This window comes from Lissotriton helveticus, chromosome 5_1 (genome assembly GCF_964261635.1).
Source record: "Lissotriton helveticus chromosome 5_1, aLisHel1.1, whole genome shotgun sequence".
NCBI classification, from domain to species: domain Eukaryota; kingdom Metazoa; phylum Chordata; class Amphibia; order Caudata; family Salamandridae; genus Lissotriton; species Lissotriton helveticus.
The window spans coordinates 253,533,651-253,555,076 of record NC_136065.1 but is presented as its reverse complement, the minus strand read 5'-3'; the positions used below and the strand labels follow the sequence as shown (position 1 = coordinate 253,555,076).

General features: G+C 43.7%; 1 protein-coding gene across 2 annotated transcripts in view; it reads left to right on the top strand.

Moving 5' to 3' along the window:
* The window catches only part of LOC144754406 (discoidin domain-containing receptor 2-like), a 436,005-nt gene that overhangs the window by 369,468 nt on the left and 45,111 nt on the right, over window positions 1-21,426 (top strand). The gene's annotated exons all lie outside the window — the stretch shown is intronic.

The window sequence follows — 21,426 nt, the reverse complement described above, 5'->3', positions numbered from 1 at the left end:
TGGGTCTAGCCTTCCATTGCACGCCCGCAGGGACGTTGCAAGGGTAAGGGATTTAATTTGGATGGCCAGCGGGGTCCATACTCTAGGCTGGGCAGCGTTGGGCTCTGGAATATGCCACAATGCATCCACTTCATCCTGTTCACCCAACTCCAGATTGCCCAGCGGCTCATATTGGCAATTGAAGTTTCCGCCGAGGATAATTGCGGTGGAAGGGTCGACGGTATGAATAAAGGTATTCAGAGCTATAATTGTTTTAGACTTTTGTCCATTCTTGGAGGGCCTAGAGTAGACATTTATTAGGGCTACTTTGGAGTTGGTGGGAGTTATTAATTGGACACACTGGATGTCCCGGGAATTGGTTGCAACTTGGGTTGCCTGGATACCCAAGTGAAGTTTAATCCAGGTAGAAAGCCCGCCCGAGGGCCGACCTCTACCTTGAGACACAGCCGGGACATCAAACGTTGCAAAGGTGTGGCTCCTACTTTCCTCCAGTGCCCATGTTTCCTGCATCAGGCATAGGTCGTGTTCCGCCATGTAGGATTCCCAGTCAGGACTAAGCAACTTGTTTTTTAGGCCAGCTATATTCCAGGAGATAAGTTTTAAACTCCCATCTGGACTTTTCCCCGAAACACCTGTTACAATGATCCCCTTATTGGTGGAAGTCCCCATTGGTGGGGCGTGGATTTTTGGCACATCGCCGGGTGAGGGAAGTGTGGAATTAGCCTCCCTTGGCCCTACGTTATTTGGGGATTCCTTTTCCAATTGTTGAGGGTGGCTACCCTTGATACTGAGTCAATCCACCTCTTCCAGCACACTGAACCTATTCCAGTGCGGTGAGAGAGGGAAGAAAGGACTACAGTTACGTGGACCCTCCCTGGGTAACCGCCGATTGGGCAAAATACAGGGTGGGGGATAGCAACCCCTGTTGTTACAGCCATCTTTTAGATGGAATTGTTCCAGGCTGGGGGTAGGATAAAAGTAGGATAGATGGAGTGGGCAAATTTGAGTGTTAGAACTAAAGAGGGGGGCGTTACAGATGTATTCAACAGCGTTTGTGTCCCTAAAGTTCAGGATTATGACATCTCCCGCTATTGACTTGGGGCCCCTCCCAACCCAGCCCACTCTCCTAGCTGACAGGATTATACCTGAGATGTTTCTCGGAAGGGTCTATTCGTGCTGAGCCATTGGATGCACTTGTTTTTTTAACTCAGTCCCGCTTTCTCTTTTCCCCTCACCCAGGGATGGAACACCAGCCAGTGCCACCACATACGATTGGGCTTCAGGTGGTAGATTTATTGTTTGCAGATGGTGGTAGGGAAGTCTTGAGGTGGTATTCCTGGACAATGGTGAACTAGCCATGCTCCCCTTTTTGCTCTCTTTGGCAAGTGCGGCAGGCTTGTCCCTGCCATGGGGCAAGTCTGCCGCGGCTTGGTGTGCCTGACCCTGGGCGGTGGTAGAAGGCAAGGGGCGTGAGATGGCCGATATCTGCTTAGAGGTGCTAGCCGGGATTACAATAATGGTAGACTGTGGCATTAGAGGTTTCTCCCCGGCTTCCCCTCCCTTAAGAGTGTTGTTGAGTTTGGGACATTGGACTAAAGGTGAGACACGTCCCTGGCAGTTAGATGTCTCTGTTAATCCAACCCCCTTAGCGTTTACAGCTGCCAGTAATTTATCCAGTTTCGATACCAGGGGTTTAAGTTGGACCACAATAGTCCTCTCAAGGCATGCTTGCAGGTCAGCCACCATATTGGTGACCCAGCAAGGGATACCTGCAGGTGATGTCGATGGATTGACTGTGGGGGTCACCAGGTTGTGATTTGCCAAATTATTTTTAGTCAGTTTCTTGTGGGAGCGCTCTTTAGTGCTCTTTTTCTTATGGCGTGCTTTGCTGCTTTCCAGTATTTTGACTGGGGACGGAGAAGCAAGGATGATGGGCGGGTCGGGGATGTCTGCCGACATCTCTAGGGGCACCTGGCTGCAAGGTAGCTCAACATAAGATGATGATAAGTAGGAGTTAGCCTCTAGGGCATCAGTCGTGTTGATCGTCAGGTTCCCTACCTGGTTTTGGAGTGGGAATGATGGTGTTAGTGACAGCCTTCTTTCGGTGTTCTCGATGGCATTGGCAACCACCCCAATTGTTTGCTGCAGCATTTTATCAATAGCACTTTTAAATATGTGTAAAATTTGCACAAACTGTAGGGAACCAGACAACCATATACCTTTGTACATCAATATGTTGGCATAGGTGTTGCACTCCCGTATCAAATCCGGAGGGAGACCTACTGCTCCTGGCAACAGCTCGGGGCGTGAGGCAACGCTCTACTCCGTCGTTACCCCGGGCGGGATCCTGAGAGTTGCAGGCGGTGGATCCCCCATCATTTTCTTAGCCAGAATCCCCTGCAAAACTCAAATTTTTCTCACCAAAAACTCACATTTCTGTGTGGGAAAGTTGTGGAATTGCTGGGCTCACACAAATTTCCTACCACCCAACGTCCCCCCAGGTCTCCTGATAAAAATGGCACCTCACTAGCGTGGGTGGGTAGGTCAAGTACTTCTACATGGGAGGGCACAAGGGAAAGCTCCCTGGTGGTTTAGGTTTGTGCACAGAAATGTTTGCTGGGGTGGCGTTAGGTCTTGCGATTTTCAGAGTGTAGCTAATCTGTTACCATATACTGCGGTCCAGAGATCAGGTGTACCCTTTGTTGGGTTGTAGTTACCCTGACGAGCAAGGTTTTCCCCATACTCCTTCCTCCAGCTCTGTTTTCTGCTATTGTGTGCTCTCTAAAATGGCTGTCTGTGCCTTGTTTTCACTCACTGTCCTCCAACTTCTACAACCGTTTATGAAGGGAGTTCTGTAATATATCCTCTTTCACAACTCTGACTCACCTCAAACCTCATTCTATTCCTCTTTCCAATGCCTACCCTATTTCTCACCCTATACCTCCACACTCATTCATTCCAAACCCCATACCACTACTATGATCCCCCAAACTAACCCTTTCTAGACTCCTCCCTCTTTTATCAGTCCTTGCATCATCTCATACATTTTACTATTCAGATCTCCCAAACAAGCCTTTCTAAACCCTTCCCTCTGACTCTTCCCCATCCACCTCCCCTTTACTCATCCCAAACACCCTCCTACTACTATGAACTCCACCCCAAAAAACAATTTCCCAGACCCTTCCCTCTTCTATTCCCCCACTATCCTTTCAATCCAAATAACAGACTGACATGTCCCTTGCTCAAATTAATTTTATATTTCACTACACTAATTCACCACTAATCCTTTTGGGTGTTGGAAAAGCGATGTGACCCTCATCAGGGGTAATAAGCGCTATATAAATGCAATTACAATACAATACAATGTGGGATGGTTGCGTTAGTTTTCAAGGTAATAACAAATGCTCCTTTTAGGTTCTGCCCTTGATGCAACATTTCGGCTTGAATTCACTCAGCAACACTTGGTTGCCCATGCATCACAAAAGTATTGAGCTTGTCAGACCTTAAGGTGCAAGAAAAGTACTAAACTGCAGAAGCAACGTTATTAAGATCATTACACAGTGATGGCGACGGAATCCTGCTGTTCTTCTCAAGGAGCCTTTGAGCAGGAACTGAACAGGGAGATGCTAACGCACGGGATACAGCATTTTTTCAGAGTAATCTAATTGATGGAGAAGCCTATATAAATCAGTCTCATTTAGATTCATTGCATGTAAATGTATTTGTTGAAACAATGTTATGTCTTTGATGCTTATTTAGTGCTCTGTGCTAGGATCAGGACATTCCCTCTTGATGCCCCTGTGTGTTCCAAAACTATGGACTTTTGCATTTGTGCCTATACCTATACCTTCACTAGTTGGATGTTTAAGCCAGATTTGTGCGAGACAGAAAGGCTACAAGGGAACTAGCCCCCACGCTGTGTCACCAAGCGTAAATGATCCAAGTTTGTAGAGAAAAGCGTGTATGCTCTCCTTGATCACAGCTATATTTGTAGCATGTGCTGTGCTTGCAATGTGCAGTCTGTACATTTAGCACTGGTAAACAGCCGTGACTAAACCCAATAGTAGAAAAAATTATTGTATGTGAAGCCTGTGTGCATTGTGCGTTTCAAGGGGATATGAGCATGAGTCATTCAATGAAAGCTCACAACTAAGACTTTGAAGAAAAACAACTTTCTTTCTCTCCTCTGAGCGAACACCTGACGTTTTTAGTCTATGCATATGTTGGTTAGCATCCAAAGCAGCCCACCCAGGCCCCATCAGACCTCACTTTACATATGTTCCATGCCAGTCTGTAATTTTTTCCAGGAATGCGTCACAATGGCTCAGAATAAAGTAAATCATTTCATAGTAATGTGGACTGCTTATCAAATAGCAAACATTATCATGAGTAAAATAAATCTAATTAAAGAGTTTTAGAATGCTGACCTCAATAGGCGAGTCTCTGTGTACCGTTTATGTCTAGAGAATGTTGCAATATTTATATTCTCCCGGCTTGTGAAGGTGTCAATCTAACACAGCCCTCTCAGCTCTTTTTTGAAAGAAAGTCATGGGTTGGGTAGTGTATTTAGGGTGGAGTGAAGTTAAAGGTGTGTCTTCATATTTGACTGCCAGGAAATTTGAAGGCCCATAAGCTCCCTTTGACATGCAAACAATATATTGGCTCTAAGTTATCACTGTGTATGTGTTTGACCAAGACACTGTAAATCCTCAAACAAACAAGTAAAACCTATGGTGCTGCAAGATATGGTTCTGCCACACTTTTAAATGACCAAATAGAAACAAAGTTCAGGGTTTTGTCTATTTGTTCTCTATTTGTGGTAATACTTGAACTTTGCCTTAGTGCTCAGAAAATGGAATTTGTTCCAACATGACATACTTTTATCTCAAAACAATAGTCTTCCCATCCTTTGGACTAATTCAGCAAGTGATAGCAAAGCAATTTCAAGCCACTCTTATTAATTTAATCTTGGACTAAGGCCATATTTCATTCTTAATATAAGTCTCCTTAGCATTTAACAATGTTGTGCAATTGTTAGTATTGTCTAGTCTCCAAATGACCTTAGTAACCAGGTGAAACTCTTTAAAAAAAAAAAAAAAGCAATAATGAAACTAGCCCGAACCAGAAGTAAGCATAATTGTAAGTATATTGCAGTGACCATTGAGGTTTCCATCAAGACTACCAGAGTATCGGTGGTGCGGTAGAAACATACTCCACATGAGATTCCGCTGGTACGGGTAATTCTGGGAAGCGGTATACCATGGAGTTATAAATAATTCTACATTAGGTCCCCTGTAGAATGGGAAAAACTTGTAGGCAGAAGGTCCATTCATGTGTATGCAAAAGATCCGTCGACCACCCAAAAATCTGCTGGAGCTAACTACTCACTCCTTCTGGGCTTTAATTCAAATGGACAGGGACTGTAGCCATGGCAACAGGCATACAGTGAAAGCAGTTAGTGGAAGTATCAGCTAGAGTAGTGGGTTGTGGGGATTTCCCTGGCCTGAAGCGTTGCATTACCACAGAAAGGGGTGGAGCCACCACTGCCCACCCACTCACATGAATGGTACATTTCTAGTTGGGATGCAGAGATTGGTGGTTAAAGCAAGGGATAGGCGTGAAACCATAAAACTTTCGGCCAGATAGTGTAATGATTTGAGATTACTGGTGCCCTGGTATTAACTTGTCTCCAGTCCCTCTCTTTTTTTCCCCCAATTTCTCTTTCAATTTTGCAGTCTCTCTCTCCTTCTGAATCCACTCCACCCACTTCCAGACGCTATGTTCTTTTCACCCTTGTGTATGATTTCAACCTAAAGAGAGACCATGACGCCCTCAACCCTTGACCATAGCACCTGAGCCTCCTATTTGAAAAATAGAGTCTAACAATGCCCACTCTTGAAAATGAATTAAAAAAAGTGCCAGGCACCTAATGCGGACACTCCTCAAGGGAAAATATGGGCATGCCACTAATAAGTATAAGTGACAGCTTGCCTTGAGGACCCTTGCTAGCCCAAAATCCAGAACACTTACAGTATTTTAGACAGTGGAGATGGATTTATTGTAGAGTATGGGGAATGATAGAAAAGTGAGCCCATAGCCAGGAGTAACTTATCAACACTACATCAGGTGCACCACCATCACTCGCCTAAACTCCCTATCACCTATGGAGGCCATTGATCCCAGATATCTAAGGACTCCAGAGAATGATTTTCTAGTTTCTTTGTAAATCTGCCTCGAGGACACCCTGAGAAACAACAAGTGGGCAAGGCATACCATTGATCTTAACATGCAAGAGACAAAAGAAATTGTCTCTACTACCCTTAATTGAGGCAAACCATACATGCATAAACAACTTACACATCCCACTACCTATTCCAGAATCACTGCCAATTCTTCATGTATACTACCTCCATGTCATTGCCATTAAACCATGGCCTGTTCTGTACTCTATGCGATCAGCCTGCTGGTATATCTTCATCTCCAATTGCCCGAAACGCCTTTTGAGATCTATGGGCAGTATGCAGTTCTCGGTCCCCGGCATTTACAAATCATGGATGGGTGGGAGCTCTTTCAGGTTCTTGGCAAGTAAGTAGAGGAATGATCTTCCTGTTTAGCTCTGTATGGAACCGTCGGAAACGAGGTTCCGACAGAAACTCAAGACCTATCTGTTCCCTATAGCTTAATTTCTTCCTAGCGTTCCCCTTCCCCCTGTCTCTTTCCCCTGTGTAGGTGGTGATCTCTATTCTTATTTTTAGTGGAAATGCATCCTAGCGCGGAGACGCACTGTTTTAGTGTATTCAGGCGCTTAATAAATGTTTTTATTATTATTATTATTATTATTATTATTATTATTAATTATTTTACCTCATAGTGATGTTATTGTTTATAGTGACATTTATTCTGGATATATTTTTGTGCCTTGTTGCAGATTTCTGCTTGTTTCCAGCTGTTTCCTGTTCTGCTAGCTTAGAACGGTTCCCAACCTACAAATCTTGTTGCTTGCTCACCTTAATTATTTGCTATCCCATATTTGACCTGTTACTGGCTGTTCATCCATTGCTTTAGATACCCAGCATTCAGCTTCAAGCATTTACAGCTGTTATGATCTCTCCTCCAATTTTCATATTTCCATCTTTTCCCTTTCACTCCTATTCATATTCATGTAATGTACCTGTTTCCTGGAATGGCAAGTATGCCCAATGCAATTTAAACCTCAGAATTCATCTACTCCAAGTGAGAAATGTGTGATTTATGCATTTGTGACAAAACTTACGTAGAGAGTGCACTTTTTCCAACCAATGAGGTTTATTTTGCTCTTAGAAATATTTAAAAATATTTTAGATTTTTTTTTAGCTTTCATATAAAAAGGGACCAGGGGCTTATTTTCCGTTGGTGGACTCTACACAGAGATGTCATCAGCTTTATTGTGTGTCCATAGCTCAAAGTACATTTGTGATACTGCATACAGAACATCTGCAATGGTTGTGACAGAGTATCTGGCCCGCCAATCTCTAAATAAGGCCTTTTGATTGCATTAAATTTTGAGAGTGTATAACTTGGGGTCTCAGGTTTGCATTTATGTGGCAAATTGATCTCCCCACCGCTAAAGGAAAATGAAATTTAATGTTCGTAGCATGTGTAGAGTCTACTCTGCGTAGCCCTGCCTTTGATGGTTGGGCTCATAAGTTGGCAACTTGATTTTATTTGAAGAAGTCTTTCGAGTCACGAGGTATAGTGACTCCTCCCTTAGTTGGTAATGCGCATGAGCACCAGCTCTATTGGTAAATAGATTTTTTGCCACCATCGAGTTTGGACGTGTACCGAATGGGCTCAGAGTTCTGCACCTAACAACTCATATAGCTGGGCCAACTCCACCACTCGACTCCCGTGGTATGGAAGAACTCATTTGGATCCTCAATTCTGCTCCTTTACTCAGTCGCAGAATGCCATCCCTTTGCTGCAGCATGGTCATGTATCTCTGGATTTACTCGAAGTCCATACAGCTTGTGAACCGGCAAAACATTCAGGTACAGGGGATACCTCACCTCCTGACAAGGAGAGTAAAAATCTAGACACAGCAGGAATTAGAGTGGCAGCACAAATAGCCACACATAGGAGTGCCATCACGGTTGGCCTGCTTTCTCAATACACCTGGGCTCATTTCAATGAGCTGGAGGACCTTCTCAAACACATCCCAGAGTGGGCAAGAGCTGGTTACAGAGGAAAAGACCATATCGAATGCCTCGGTCTGCTGTGCCGGTCACTATCGCCAGGGGAGTTTGCACCAGCATCCTGGTCAGACATAATGCCTGGCTCTGTGTCACTGTATTTAAAGCTGAGGTACGGAAGCATCCGTTAAAACTGCCATTCGATAGCAAACATCTTTTCGGGCCTCAGGTGGACCACATACCCGAAAAACTCAAATAAAAACACAGCCAAGGCCATGAGTGCCCTTCATATATACACTACTATTTCAGAGGCAGTAAGACAACTTCCCCAGAATCTCCCTCCTCCTTTAAGCGGCAGCAACAACCATACCATCGGTAGTTAACACAGGGTATTCTAGAGGGGCATACAGAGACAACAACACAAGGGGTAGGGGCCAAGTAGGCTCATCTAAAGGAGCCCACTTCACTAAGTAGAGATTTCCTATTACTCCACTTCAACCCCCTCTCCATCCCCCAAACACACAAGACCTGTCTGGATAGAACACAATAATTTCTTACTCTTTGGGACGAGATCACCTCCGACCAATGGGTTCTTTCCTTCATAGAGCACAACTACTGCCTGGAGCTCACCTCAGCCCTACCGAACATTCCACCAAGCAGATACACCCTATTCCCAGGACACTAACACATTTGTCAAGAGTTCAAAAGGAGTTCAGGCTCTCTTTCTCAAGAGGATAATAGAAACATTGCTATACTGCAGCACCACAGCAAGGTGGTGTACTTTCTATACTTTATAATCCACAAAAAGACAGGTCTCTAAGGCCTGTACTCGGCCACGGGTACCTCAACAAGTTCATCCTCTCCAAACATGTCCACATTGTCTCTCTGCAGAATGCCATCCCTTTGCTGCAGCAAGGCGACTTCATGACTGAACTCAATCTGAAGAATGCCTTCTTCCACATATCCATCAATCCCGCTCAGAGCCGCTGTTATTGGTTGAAAGTGTTACCATGCTGTGTCACCACTGTCCCCGTAGTGCTCACAAAATGCTTCGCTGTGGTGGCCACCCATCTCGGAAAGAGGAGACACGTACTACCCTACTTAGACAATTGGCTTATCGAGAGTTCAAGTAAACAACAGTGTCCCGCTCACATCCAAGCCACTATATCATTTGGGCTTCACCATAAATACTGTCAAGTTTCACCTCCAGCCTCTTCTGGTCCAACCAACTTGGGGACCGTACTCAACACAGTCACTAGCAAGGCTTACCCCAGCCAGGTAAGAGTGCAAAACATTCCTGAAGATACTGCCTCCAAATCATCATCTACCATTCAGAACAGTTATATGCCTTCTTGGAATGATGGACTCCTGCATAGCCATAGTTCCCCATTCCAGGATGTACATGTGTCCACTCCAACAATGCGTATCAACCCAGTTTGTCACAGGCAGAGGGTCAATGAGGCAATCTAGTGTTGATATGGGCCAGCAGCTATCGTTCTCTGCAATTAGTGAAAAAGCAACAGCCTGTTTTAGTGCCAGCTCTTCACGGACACTGTTCCATCATCACGGACGTCACACTCGCAGGATGGGGAGCACATCTGCAACAGATGAATGTTGTTGAAGTGAAGAAACTTCACACATCCGTTACCTCAAGCGTTTGCCATCCTGTTAGCTCTCACTGCCTTTTGTCAGTGGTAGTCCTGATAAGGGCAGGCAACATGGCCACCATATATTATCTCCAAACATAAGGCAGCACACACTCATCACAGGAATCGGCATAGCAGAAATTATTTGGCATGGGCAGTTCACCATCACATACATTTTGGTACAGTACCTTTGGGGAGTGGACAATGGTTTTGCAGACCTGTTCACCAGAAGGCAGAAACACGTCCACGAGTGAGAACTTCCTCCATAAGCCCTACTTCTGTATCTTTGCCGTTGGGGGTTCCCCAAGGTCGAACACTTTGCCAACGCCTAAAACGCTAAATCTCAAACATTCCCTCCAGGTTCCCACACACATAGTCAATTGGCAATGATCTACTGATGAAATGCTCTGGGTTCTTTTCCTATGCTTTTCCTCCTGTCTCACTCCTTCCCTGTGTGGTCCGTAACTTCAGCAAATATCCCTCTCTCTCATCCTGGTGGCTCTCAAGTAGGACAGACATTCATGGTTCTCAATCCTTCTGGAGATATCCATGAGCCCCTAAAAGAAGCTCCCCAGCAGGATGGACCTTCTTACTTAGAACCAAAGACCCCCAACTCCAGGCTGCTAAATCTAGCAATTTGATTCCTGAGGTCTTTTAATTCAGCTATCTCAATCTCTGCCAAAAGTCATGTGCATCCTCAAAGAAGTACGCAGACATACTATGTGACTTTATGTGGCCAAATGAAAACGTTTGTCCATTACTATATTTCCAAGCCCCTGAACCCCCTTAACGCTGTAGTTCAAGATGCCTGATATCTTCTCCACTTAAAAAAAATCAGGTCCACATGCCTTCACATGGTTGCTTAAGCAGCCTACTCGCAGAACACAGAACACTATTTATCATTCAAAATCCCTTTTATGAAAGGTTTCATGAAAGGACTCAAACAGGTTATGCCACCCAGGGTATCTTTTGTCCCTGTCAGCCCTTTACGACTCCTCTCCTGGAAGGTTGCGGTCCCAGTCGCTATAGTACTTTTAAGGCATGTTAGTGAGCTGCAGGCCATCACTTTAGAATAGTCTTTCTTTCAAGTTCATAACAACAGTATTGTCCTCGGGACTAACCATAAGTTTCTTCCCAAGGTGGTATGCTTCTTCTATCTCAATCAGACCATTGAGCTCCTGTTTTTTTTCCCTCAGCAACACTTAGTGGCAAAAAGGCCACCTCACACCTTTAATTTCAAATGTGCCCTCGTGTATTACATTGATAGGACTGAGCCTTTTCACAAAACACAGCAGCTCTTTGCTGCTTTTACCAAATATTTCATGGCATACTCTAACAAGGGTGGGCATAGCCAGATGGATAATCAGCTTTATCCAAACCATCTTCTACAATAAAGCCCCACCCAGGCTGCATTCCAATTGGAGAAAAAGAGCCACTATGGCTTCCCTTGGAAATATCCCCATAGCTGACATTTTGTAAGGCAGCTACATGGTGCACGCCACACACATTTACCAAGTACTATTGTGTTGATATTTTAGCACGCCAACAAGCTAGAATTTCTCTTGCTGTTCTAAGAACTTTTTTTCAGTCGTCTGCAACATCCTCCGGCTAACCACCTCTTCGGGGAGAGGGTGCGGTGGAGGAGGCATTGCTTTACAGTCTATTCAGAGCATGTGTATCTACACCCACACATGCTACGAATGGAATATATGGCTTACAATGTAAGCAGCTGTTTGTAGCTTGTAGTCTGTAGATCCACATGTTCGCACCCACCTCCATGGAAGCCTTCGGTTGTTACAGATGCACATTCCCGCATTTATGTACCTTAACTCTTTGTATATCATTTCTTGGATGATTACCCAACTTTCTTGTCTAATTCTCCATCGTTATACACACCTGCTGTGTGGAAAACAATCTAACAATGGAGCCGGTGCCCATGCATATTGCTGACTGAGAGAGAAGTCACTGCACCTCATTACACACACGTCTTTGAAGAAAAACAAGTTGCAAATGTCTGAGCCCAACACTAGATGGAGTATGTTGACCATGTGAATCTGCAGCACTACACACTACAAACATATGCTTACAGGCTAAGTATCAAATTGCTTTTTGCTTAATTCGGTGAAAGAATAAAATCTGCAGTACCCTCTGGTATTGTGCAAAAAGCAAGGTAACTGCCACTGAGTTGGATTTAGCGGTAGTGTGTGCAGTCATACTAGTGGGGGAAATGGGTCCTGCTTCTCTCCTTCATTTTGCTACATTAAGTACATAGATCACTTGTGTAGAACACTTCCTGTGTAAATGCTTCTATATATTGAGGTGCCAGTTGCCTATAAAAATAGTAGAGGTACTCTGAGAGCAAGAATGTCTTGAGCAGAGAGTGAAAACCTTGGTGGGATGGACTCACAGTAATGGGCAGCACAAAGAATATGTCTTTCTGTGAAAAAGAAGATCACAGCAAAAAGGGCACTACAATTCACCTGCTCTTTGTAAAATAATGAAACTGTGAATACGAATGAGTGGAAGGGAGGAATACTTGTACTTGTGACCCAGCGGGTAGGGCCACTGTATTTCCAACATACCTCATTTTAAAACATCTTCTGGAAATTCGACCAGCCCTGTTGAATTCAATAATATTCTCTGTACAGTTCTTATCTGACAAATAGGGGCAGCTGTCCTCCTGCAAATGTTCATACAGCATCCTGTTGCATCACACTCAGTGGGTCCCAACATTCTTTAAATGTTGCAGGCTTGGACTAACAAGATATTCAAAGCTATTTCCTTTCAGTATAAAATAGAAAGAGGCACAATTTTTCCAGACGTTTGCCTAGAAAAACTTGTGTACTCTTTTAGACTGTGTCTATGAGACAGGCAAGGCACAGATGCACTGGGAGATTGGCAGGAACTCTCTGTCTCTAGGAAGTTCTTGGGGCACCAAATTTGTCTCAGATATACATAGTTGAGAGGAATTTGGGCAGAGGCGGTGACTCTCTTTGATGAATTACCAGATTTCCTTTGGTGAGACAACAAGGGATTGATCTGATTTCCGATCCTTTTCCAAAGCTGTGAGCTTCAGCTGCAAAGGATTGTTTTTTTGATACTGAACAATTACCTTAGAAAAAGATAGAAGCCATTAACACCTGATCAAACTGGGGTTCGCTAAATCATTAAATTTCTTTTTCAATTTCTATTCCTGTGTTCCCTTCCTCACTGACCCCATCAAGTCTATACCTCTCTCTCCCACGGTTGTATGACATACAACGCATACTTTTACGACGTACACCTTTACAACACATTTTTTACAACGCAACATCCAATACAACGCATTCCATTACAACGCATACCATTACAACGAATTTTTAAAAACTACCTTTACAACGCATTCCATTACAATGCATACTACCTTTACAACGCATACCATTACAACGCATAACATTACATTGCATCTATGGTAAGTATTGGATAGTGTAGGGGTAAAAGTTACTATACTAACTCCAGGGGGTGCAACAGTAGGGTAAGTGTTGGATAGTGTAGGGGTAAAAATTACTATTCTAACTCCAGGGGGTGCAACAGTAGGGTAAGTGTTGGATGGTAATGGTATGCGTTGTAATGACATGCGTTGTAATGGTATGCGTTGAAGCGTTGTAATGGTTGCGTTGTAATGGCATGCTATGTAATGGATGTTGCGTTGTAAAAGTTTCGTTGTAATGGTAGTGCATTGTAAAAGTTGCGTTGTAAAGGTTGTTTCCCCTCTCCCACAATTACAATATTTAATAAATAGATTTTTTAAAATTAATTTCATTTTAATTTGCTAGAAGTACCATATTTTGAGTTGTATCAACTTTTGTGGCCACTCACCATTTTACTTTTCACAGAGAGGCTGGTCGGGTTGATAATTTAATCAGTCCCCCAGTACTAGCGGAGGCTTAGCTAAACATTTCCTTGGAGCGTGATTTGGTGTGTTTCAGGCTGCTTCTCTGTGGCGCCAGTAACATGGCCCTACGAGCTTTCCCAGAGGGTAAAAGATATGGCTCCAAGTCACCAACTCTCTCTAGACCAAATCCACAACAAAAATTGAGTCTTACTAAATAGTCCTTAGTTCTCAATTTAGGATGACATGAGTGATTGGTCAGAGGCATAATCTAAAAGAAGGCTATGGAATGAGTGTAGGTGCAGTGTAATAATTTCTTCATATTATCAAAAAAGCAGGAATGCCCACCCAAGTCTTGGCTGAACAACAATTAAAAAAATATAAATATTTAGACAGATCGTATAAGCACAATATTAAATATCATAGAATAAATTAAAGTGTTTCCGCGTCTAGACAGCACCAAGTGCCAGGAGGCCTGGCTTGTGGAGCCCAGACAGCCCTTTGAGGTTAACTTATTCTAAACAAGTTTTATGTGAGCTGAGCAAATATGTTTAGTTTGAGGCATGCTTTCCTGGTCATTAATCTTATCAACACTGATGTGAGGCTTAATGTCCCCTTAATGGCCAAGATTAAGCTATACGCTGATGATATTATGTTGCGAATTAAACCCGAATTACAATCACAAGTACGGGTACTTCAGCTTTTTGAAGAATTTGAGGCTTTGGGGGGATACCGGATCAATAAAAAGAAAACGGAAATCTTGGTATGTGGAGGCAGAGATCCAGAATTGCATCCAGACATATGCAGCTGTATTAATAATAAACCGAAAAGATACCTTGGGGTTTTTTTTTCAGCTTCAGTCAAAGACTTATATAGTCTTAACTTCGATCCCCTTCTTCAAAAAATTTGTATAATGTTCACACGGTGGAACCCATTGCCATTGCCAATCCTTGGCCGGGTCGCTTTGATAAAAATGTTTGTTCTTCCTTTATTCAATTTTTTGTTCTCTACTATCCCTTGTTTTTTGTCAGGCGCTTTTTTTTCTAAAGTTGAATCTCTGTTCTCTGCTTTTGTCTGGGCGAAAAAACACCCCGAATTGCAATAGGCACCCTCTGTGAGGAATTGGATCAGGGAGGTCTTTCCTTACCAAATCTTAGGGATTACTATAATGCTTACTTTGCGCAGTATCTGCCAACATTTAACCCCTTCAATGCTCATGACGAGCTCAGCTCGTCATGAGGTATACCTCTAGGGTGCTCATGACGAGCTGAGCTCGTCATGACCACACCCATTAACATTATGGCCCAGCACAGCAGAGGGATCTCTCAAGCAGCCATGAGGTTAAAAACCAAACTCTCGATCAAAACTTGTTTATTAATTTCTTTTTTTGATCTAATTTGCCTCGAAATTCAGACCCCTCCCCCCCCCCTTGCAGGTACTTAAATCTCCCAAATTAGTACGCACTGCTATGCTCAAAAGATATTTTCTTCCCCTCTTTAATTCTACAACTTTGTTGTCTAACGTATTTCCGTTTTTAGGGATTAAAGTAGGGTCAGAGATAGTCGAAAATTGGGTCAGGGCAGGATTTATTAAAGTAACCGATTTTTTGAAAAATGGACTGTGGATAACTCCGACAGAGATGGCGCGTTTAGTCCATGGGAATTTTTTGTTGGCTGGGTCTTATAGTATAATTTATAACATTTTGGGGCAATTAGATCCCCTACAGTTTAATCTGTCATCCCCACTGACCAACGACCTTTTCATGAATGAAGGGCTAAGGAAACCCGGGGATTGGAAACGATGCTTCACTCAAAGTAGGGTGGTGGATTTAAGCCTCAAAGCAATTAAAAAATGGCAGGAACAAGAGAATCATGTATTATCCTTAAATACCTGGAGGACTATTAATAAATTTAATTTTAGCACATGGAGGGGTGCCAATTGGCGTAGAATGTTATTTTTTGGCAAATGGCTATTGTACCGTACACCTGCTGCTATTTCCAAAATGTATATAAGCCATTCACCGAATTGTTTCAGATGTTTAAAACACGCTCCGGCCAACTGTTCCCATGTAATGGTCCACTGCACTAAGATCAGGGTATTCTGGGATGATATTTTTGATATACAAGAACTCCTTAAAAGGAATTCATATAATTAATCTTAAAAATAAATGGGATTACTTTGCAATTGGGAGATTCTAATGTACAATTGATATTTGTATTAAAAAACTCACATCATAATATGGGAACACTTCAGCCTTTACATTCATTGGTTACAATCACTGAACATACAGTATCAGCTGATTTCTAAACATGTATGAGAGAGGGAGGGAATTCAATTAACTCCAACTACCTCAAATTAAATGAGAGGAAACTGAGGTCTTGATATTTAGCAAGGACCAGACTGTGTTCCAGCTCCTGCTGGTCATGCAAACTTGGGGCTCTTCCTCTTCCTGCAAAATCTGGGAGTAATGTTTGACAGAACATCTTTCCTTTGGAGTAGATGGGGTGGAAGATCCTTTTCCTATCTAACGGTGAAGCTGTGGAATTCTATGCAAGTGGAGACCTTCTGACAATGTAGGCATACCAGGCTCTTTTCCGTATAGAGGCCTTTGAGTCTCGACTCCCTACAAAGCTGATGTTCTTTAGCCCCAAAACATCTCCAGATATAAGTGCACTTTGAGGTTTTTTATTTCACTATAATGTACCAGTAATCTCAAAATGAGAAGGGTGCTGCCATGCAGATTTACTGGGCAGCAGTTAAAACAGAAGTAAACACAATGCAGTACTGAGCCAAGCCCCTCCTCCCCTAACACTACAGAATGTTAGTGATCAGTTCTAATCTTTGCAAAGTGCTTACTGTTTGCGGAGCTTAGAATGTGACTAGGATAGAATAGACAGAGTGTTAAATGCAAGAAGTACTGATACAGAATGTTAGAGTTCACAAAGCTGTGATGTTCACAAAGCTTTACTTATACAGTCAGTGCTGCTGAAAATGAAGGATCATACATTTACCACCGTAATTGAAATACTTGGTATCACTTCGGCTATTTAAAAGATGTTTGAAATTCTAAATGTTTGTTTACAATTAATTGATGTAGTTGCAAAATACTATATTGACAGTGTCATTTGAACCTGAGTGGCAAATGTATAGTGTCACTAAATGTATGCATGTACGTGGAAGTTCAATAGACGCACACCAATACACATCGGAGCAAAAGCCTTAGAGTGTTCAATGTTCTCAGTGGACTACAAAGACCTTAAGCTAGCGTGCTAGTAAATGAGATGCTGGACCACCAAACATAGAAAGTCAAGGGGTGCCACAAAGAAATTTGTTAACATAATAAAAGTTGGTGAAAAGGAAGAGTGTGCCCACCGGGCTGGGCCACCACTGTGCCTCATGGTAAGTGGTTTGAGGGCTTTTAATCAGGGGAGATTTCTCCATTGGGGCATTACGCCCCTAATATTCTGGCCCCCCTACTACATGTAAATGTAACGCTGTCAACAACATTTAGCAAACATGGCATTTTTTAAAGAAATTGGCCTGCCCCGCGGCAGTTAGCCTTCAGCAGTGGCATCAGTGACTGAGAAGGGGGTGGGGCTTCAGCAATAGAGTGACAGCACATACAGGTGGTGGCCTGGGTAGCAGCCAGTGCACAACACAAATTGTGCATGTTGGGTTGGACGGAGAATTTTACTGGCCAGCCCGACATGCACACTAGAGGCTTTGTTCCGGCTTCAAATTAGGAGAGCGAAGTTGATCAAAGCTGCAACTGCTGGTCTACTAATGAGTGGTGAGTTCGCCTGCTCAAGTCAATCCTGGTGCTTCTTTCATGCTGTGCTACAGCAAGATAGCAGCGTCTGGCTTATTTGAGAGACGCGGTTTTGCCAATGCTTGTGTTGTTCGATGATGTGTACATGTGACACAATCGGTGACTTCCGTCCTCCCATAAAGCACTCTAAATCAGATGTGAGGATCATCGCCGCCTCCCCTTCTTGCATGGGGAAGAAGGGATCTGTCAGGTCAGCCACCAGCCACGTGGCGGTGGGAGGAGACGGACTAACACTGCCGGTCAAGGGGTCTGTTTTTAGTTCCAGTAAATCTCGGGGGCTTCCCTCATCTGCTTCCAGGCCCGGACTGGCCGTTGCGGGCACCGGGCAATCCCCCGGTGCGCCGCAAGGGTGGGGGCCGGTTTTGGGCACTGGGGGCCGTTTTTGTTTCAGGGCCGTTTTTGCAGCATAGCTGCAAAATCGTCCCTGTAACAAAATCGGCAGAAAACCGGCCCCGACAAAGCGCTCGGTCGCACCACCAGGGGGTCGGCCGAGCACTTTGCCAGGGCCGGTTTTGGTTTTCAATCCGGCCCTGTCTGCTTCCTGCGGTCCATGCTCCTCTAGGTGCCCTGCGGCTTTTATGAATTCGGCGGGGCAGACCATGACCTGGTTAATCACACTAGGGGTGTTGGAGTCGCCCAAGACTATCTTGGACCCGAGGGGTTTCCGCAGTTGACCCTGAAGGTTGGGGTGGTGGTGTGCAAACTACTGGACCGGCTGCTCCCGGCTTAATAGACAGTTAGTGAATCACGCCTCCCTCACATGCATCTGTGCAATGGAGCTAAATGTTATCTCGCTATACTGTGTTATTGTGAGATTGTTGTTTAAATCCGTGGCTGTGCCTTTCCCACCGTCTGAGATGATCGGACTGAAAATAATACACGTGCACTAGTAGACTTTGCAAACGCACATTTAGTGTAACTGAGTGAGACGAGGGACTGCAGCGATGACTAGTGGCCTTTGACAATTACCCTCTCCCCAGTTGTTACACTCCAGAAGAAGTCCATAGGTAGCCATGAAATAGGTTATAGATAAGAGGTTTATTGAGCTTAGTTACAGGATGGTAAGTAGGATAATAAGAGCAGCCGTTCAGCCCAAAAAGAAGTAGCATCCTTGCTGCTCAACCCATATACTCCAACTGTCTCTTTCTCAACCACACCAGGCACTCCAGTATTTAACTACCTCATCAAGCATTGCAACATTCCACACATACACACACCACACATACTGGCTGAGCCGCAGGGAACAGGTAGCTAAGGAAAAGGATGCAAAGCAACAATACACGTTACAACATATCTCCTTACCTTGGGGAAAACAATTATTAAATAATATTAGAACAATGTACAATGGAAGTACGCACTATTAGATATCATCAATCATCATGTTTAGAGCATTCGAACCAACTCCATCTTCCACCATGACTCTTGCTATTGGTTTTGTTGTTTGGTTCGTCGGTGGGTGAGAGGAGCGGCAGACGTTGGTATTGCAAATTTTTTGTTTTTTTCTCTGAGGTGGCATTTTTCGTGCTCATTGCTGGACAGTGCCTAGCGTGGGGTCTTGGTCTTCTGTATCTCCCATAGTCAACAAATGTTATTCACTTATGCATTTCTCACCTTGAGGGGGTCGCATATTTTGTGAGCAAATTTAGAGATTCGCTCTTGAATAATTACATAGACCACGTCTCTTTTAGAAACCCTACTCTTTCTTCACCCCACTCAAAGCCCACAGTAAAATCATGAGACTTCTGAGCAGTGAAACTGATTATTTACAATGCATGAAACAGAAAACCGTTGGTAAGGAGCCCCACACATAGCACTTTGCATGCCCCTTAATGATACTGAAGGGCTTTTCGACAACATAGATTCAGGCAGGAGAGGAGTGTGATCAGCCTAGGGGGTTTCAGAGGTGTTTCAGTTCCACTCCTCACCTGCGAGTATTCTGCAGTGTTCAGAAAGACTTCTTTATGATACATAACTGACGTCGCAAAGACGAATAGGGCTTTTAACTCTATGTACCTTTATCACATGTCCCGCATATTATAGGCCTTACACCAGACATTCTCTGCTCAGCTGCCTTGGCGATGTCATAAGCGTTACATAGGTGATAACAAGCATCACTCTTGAGCACACGATGATACATGTTAAGGGTGACTTGAGTGCATGTTTCTATGTCAGTCACCAGTAAGCGTGTGGGATGATGTGATCATATTTCTTATCCCCTGAAACAGACATACAGTGCCTTGTAGGGTGCCCTTCTACCTTGTTATTGTTTATTCCTTGCTGTCTCATTCTGTACAGTCCAACAAATCACAAATCCTGTATTTCCTCCGTAGATTTCATTTGTAAAGGTGTATCAGTAAATAAGAAAATCTGTATGGTACTCCGCATTGGTATGGATTTTCTGAGGTTATACTGAACAAGCAGCTGCCTACATTTTTATCATATAAAAAATCCTAAGTGCTGGGGCTCGGTTGAACGCTCCAAGGGCTTCTTTAGAAGGAAGTATGAGTATTCCATTCAGAACAGCCAAAACAAAGGTACCACAGGAAGAAGAAGCAATGGATGGGTTGTCCTCTCTGGATAGCGCACATCCTCTATCCCGCACAAAGTTATTAAACAATTAAGGTAAATCTGCACCAACATTTTACAGGCAACCTTAGCTAACTAACTATTTGCTTACAATAAAAAAAAAATATTCTGCAATCTCCTTAGAACCATTAATGTTCGCTAAGCCTTTGATAATAATGTATGCTAATGTGTGCAATAGCTTATACCAGTGACAACTATGCCTAATGTTTGTGAACTCTATATTTAATCAAGCTAATACAGGCATGAAGGGGCTCCATCAACCCCAAGCCTTTGGCCATCACTTTAAATGTAGAGGCTGGCAGGCAGCTCTTATGGATGCAACTAGGCACCCCGCGGAGCTCTCCTCTCAGGTTTAATTGGGAACAGACCAATATAATTTTCTCTTTCAGGGCTCAACCAAGGTGTAAGGAAGCTTCGTACACAATGTTGATGTAAATCCTTTATTAGTAGAAAGGATAAGTAGACAACACACCAGAAATGCAGGAGCAGTGCGTCGCAGTAGGCAGCTGGGCAGCTGGGCAGAAACTGACAACGGTCGTCCCAACTGTCATTGGAATCATCTGGCATTCTAGAATACCAGCTGATTACATCACAGTGCTAGCACAAGCAGGGACCTGTCGCGAGGGAAGAGGGGACGGGAACCTAAGGGGGACAAGGCTAAGGGAAAGGCAAAGGTCAATATAAACACAACACAAGGCCTGACACTTGAGGACAACAATCTCCAAGATGGGGTTGGCTTCCGGGGGCTTAGAGGCCAAACAAACTGTTCTCAAAAGGCAAAAGGCTTAAGGGGAACTTTAATGAGACACTACAACTACAGCTTTTTAATAGTGTTAACTGATACTGAACCCTGCAGGAGCGATGGCTGCTAATCCGAAACTTTTGAACAGAGTGTGATCTGATTTTGCTTGTTAGAACCTCGTAGAGTTCTTTTTTACCAAAGGTGTAATGCCACGTTTCACCCTTCAGGTGTTGTCCCTCCCTATTGTGGTGTGCAGGTACATACCTGTGAAACTGCTTGGTTTTGTTCTAACACCCAATAACACACACACCATTCTTAGGGCCTGAGTTCGAGTTTGGTAGGCGCGTTACCCTGTCACAAATGTGGATATCCTGTCCACTGTATGACAAGAGCATTATATCCAATGGCATTTGTAATATGTACATGGGAAATCCGTAATATTTGTGATGGAGTAACCAGTCTGCCGAACTCTAAATCAGGCACTTAATCTGTTAATTGGAAGATGCACTTTATTGTTATTTACTATGCAATGTCCCAATTCTGGGCCTCTTTTATCATGACAGAGAATTCATTTTGCTCTTGCA